The sequence below is a fragment of the Chiloscyllium plagiosum genome, chromosome 1 (assembly GCF_004010195.1).
Source record: "Chiloscyllium plagiosum isolate BGI_BamShark_2017 chromosome 1, ASM401019v2, whole genome shotgun sequence".
Taxonomy (NCBI): domain Eukaryota; kingdom Metazoa; phylum Chordata; class Chondrichthyes; order Orectolobiformes; family Hemiscylliidae; genus Chiloscyllium; species Chiloscyllium plagiosum.
Window position 1 is genome coordinate 895,863 of NC_057710.1, and position 3,959 is coordinate 899,821.

Consider the following 3,959-nt stretch of genomic DNA (forward strand, 5'->3'; position numbering starts at 1 on the left):
TGCTTTCCAGAGAATCCTAGGATAAATGCCATCAGGCCCAGGGGACTTATCTATTTTCACCCTTTCCAGAATTTCCAACACCTCTTCTCTACATACCTCAAAGCCATCCATTCTACTTAATTGTGACTCAGTACTCACATTGACAACAATGTCCTGTTCCTGATTGAATACTGACGAAAAGTATTCATTCAGTGTCTCCCCAATCTCTTCAGCCTCCACACGCAACTTCCCACTACTATCCTTGACTGGACCTATTCCTACCCTAGTCATTCTTTTATTCCTGACATACCTATAGAAAGCCTTAGGGTTTTCCCTAATCCTACCAACTAAGGACCTTTCATGTCCCCTCCTTGCTGCTCTTAGCTCTGGGATCTCAGTGACGGAGCTCTGGGGTCTCGGTTACAGGGCTCTGGGATCTCAGTTACGGGACTCTGGGGTCTCAGTTACAGGGCTCTGGTTTCTCGGTTACGGGGCTCTGGGGTCTCGGTTACAGGGCTCTGGTTTCTCAGTTACAGGGCTCTGGGGTCTCGGTTACGGGGCTCTGGGGTCTCGGTGACGGCGCTCTGGGATCTCGGTGACGGAGCTCTGGTGCCTCAGTTACGGGGCTCTGGGGTCTCGGTTCAGGACTGTGCGATCTCGGTGACGGAGTTCTGGGGTCTCGGTTACGGGGCTCTGGGGTCTCGGTTACGGGGCTCTGAGGTCTATCCAGTTGACTCTATGATCTCAGTTAAAGGGCTCTGGGGTCTCGGTTACTGGGCTCTGGGGTCTCGGTGACGGCGCTCTGGGGTCTATCCAGTTGACTCTAGGATCTCAGTTACAGGGCTCTGGAGTCTCGGTGACAGAGTTCTGGGGTCTCGGTGACGGGGCTCTGGGGTCTATCCAGTTGACTCTAGGATCTCAGTTACAGGGCTCTGGGGTCTCGGTGACGGCGCTCTGGGGTCTATCCAGTTGACTCTAGGATCTCAGTTACAGGGCTCTGGGGTCTCGGTGACAGAGTTCTGGGGTCTCAGTGACAGGGCTCTGGGGTCTCAGTTATGGGCTATGGGGTCTATCCAGTTGACTGTAGGGTCTCAGTTATTGGACTCCGGGGGCTCAGTGACAGAGCTTTGGGGTCTTTGTGACAGAGCTCTGGGGTCTCGGTGATGGCGCTCTGGGGTCTCGGTTATGGGACTCTGGGGTCTCGGTGACGGAGCTCTGGTGCCTCAGTTACGGAGTTCTGGGCTCTCGGTTATGGGACTCTGGGGTCTCGGTTACGGGGCTCTGGGGTCTCGGTTACGGGGCTCAGGGGTCTCGGTTACGGGGCTCTGAGGTCTATCCAGTTGACTCTAGGATCTCAGTTACAGGGCTCTGGGGGCTCGGAGACAGAGTTCTGCGGTCTCGGTGACGAGGCTCTAGGGTCTCAGTTATGGGCTCTGGGGTCTATCCAGTTGGCAGTAGGGTCTCAGTAACGGGACTCTGGGGGCTCGGTGACAGAGCTCTGGGGTCTCGGTGACAGGGCTCTGGGGTCTCGGTTATGGGGCTCTGGGGTCTATCCAGTTGACTCTAGGGTCTCAGTTACTGGACACTGGTGCCTCGGTGACAGAGCTATGGGGTCTCGGTTACGGGGTTCTGGGGTCTCACTTATGGGCTTCAGGGGTCTCAGTGATGAAACTCTGAAGTCTCAGTTACGGGGCTCAGGGGTCTTGGTGACAGAGCTCTGGGGTCTCAGTTACAGGGCTCTGGGGTCTCGATGACAGAGCTCTGGGTTCTCGGTGACGGGGCTGTAGGGTTTCAGTTACGGGGCTCTGGGGTCTCGGTTAGGGGCTCCAGGGTCTTGGTTATGCGGATCTGGGGTCTCTCTAATGGGCCCTGGGGTCTCTGTTATGGGACTCTGGGGTCTACCTAACAGGCTCTGGGGTCTCAGTGATGGGTCGCTGGGGTCTCTTTTACACAGCTCTGTGGTCTCTCTCTGATGGACTCTGAGGTCTCAGTTACGGGACTCTGGTGTCTCAGTCATGGGTCTCTGGGTCTCCCTAACAGGCTCTGGAGTCTCGATTATGGGGCTCCAAAGTCTCGGTGATGCGGCTCTGGGGTCTCTAATAAGCTTTGGGGTCTCAGTTGTGGGCTCTGAAGTTTTGGTTACTGGGCTCTGCTGCCACATAATTACAACTGCCATATCTGACTTAGTGCCATGGGCCTGAGGATGTGCGCCGTCTGAAAATCCTTTTCAACATCCGACTCCTCCCCCATACGTTGTCACCGGTCATCAGTCATCAGGGCCCTCCTCTGTCCTTTTCACTGACAATTCCACTTCTCGAGTCACCCTAGCTATAGAGGTGAAATCTTGGCTGACTCTGCAATTGCAGGCCATGGAAGTCATCCTTCGGTGACCTTAGATACGTAGCTAAGGAGTTGGTGTAGGATGGTGGCCCTCAAGAATGTGAATCATTGGGATGCCTGCTGGGGCAGGTGGGAACTCCACCTAAACTCTCCAGGACACCAATATTCTGGCAGGGAAATTTGCGAGTTTCTCGGAGGCGGGAACGTGAACATTAGGTCAGCATATGGAGTGATTGAGAAGTTAGAGACTAAGGCCAGTGCAGCTGAGAGAAAGAACAGACAGGGAGAGGTTACTGAACATGGTAGGACTGGAGGTCGAAGGTGTATTTGTTTTAATGTCAGGTCAGCCAGCATCCAAGGAGCAGGAGAATCGCTGAATCGCAGGAAATGTCGATTTTCCTGCTCCTCGGATGCTGCCCGACCAGCTGCACTTTTTCAACACCACACTCTCAACTCTGATTTCCAGTATCTTCAGTCCTCACTTTCTCCAAGTATGTCAGATGAACATAGAGCTTGGATTGGCATGTCTAACTATGACATTGCAGCTATTACAGAGACTAGGTTGAGAGAGAGAGAGAGACAAGACTGGAAGCTTTATGTTCCAGGATTTTGCTGCTTCAGGAGATAAAGAGGGGGATGTGAAAGAGATGAGGAGTTCTGGAACTGATGAGGGAGAACTCTACAGCTGTACTAAGGGTGGATATATTGGAGGTGAGGCCTTGTGGGTAGAGCTTAGGAATAGGAAGGCTGCAATCACTTTGGGATTGTACTACAGACCTCCCAACAGCCAACGGGTGATAGGGGAACAGAAATGTGGACAAATTATGGAAAGATGTAAAAGCAACAGAGTTGTTGTGGTGGGTATTTTAACTTCCCTTATATTGACTGGGAATCATAATTTGGAGATGCCAGTGTTGGACTGGGGTGTACAAAGTTAAAAATCACACAACACTAGGTTATAGTCCAACAGGTTGAATTAGAAGCACTAGCTTTCGGAGCACTGCTCCTTCATCAGGTGGTTCATCACAACCTCCGAAAGCTAGTGCTTCTAATTAAACCTGTTGGACTATAACCTAGTGTTGTGTGATTTTTAACTTTATATTGACTGGGATTCCCTTAGTATCATGGATTTAGAAGTGGGGGAGATTGTGTCCACGGGGGTTTTTTGAACCAATTTGAAAGGGTCTGTTTCTGTGCTGTATGCCTTTGTGACTGAATGCAAATTGCCCATCAGAGAAGGGGCCATACCAGACGTGGTATTGGGGAATGAGTCTGGCTAGGTGATTGGAGTTTCAGTGGGAGAGTATTTCAGGAACAGTAACCATAATTCTGTAAGTTTTAAGTTACTTACGGATAAGGTAAGAGTAGCCCTCAGGTGAAATTATTAAATGGGCTAACTAAAATAATATTAGGCAGGAATTGGGGAATGGAGGAGCAGTTAGAACATAGAAGAATACAGCGCAGTACAGGCCCTTCGGCCCTCGATGTTGCGCCGATCCAAGACCACCTAACCTACACTAGCCCACTATCCTCCATATGCCTATCCAATGCCCGCTTAAATGCCCATAATGAGGGAGAGTCCACCACTGCTACTGGCAGGGTATTCCATGAACTCACGCTCACTGAGTAAAGAACCTACC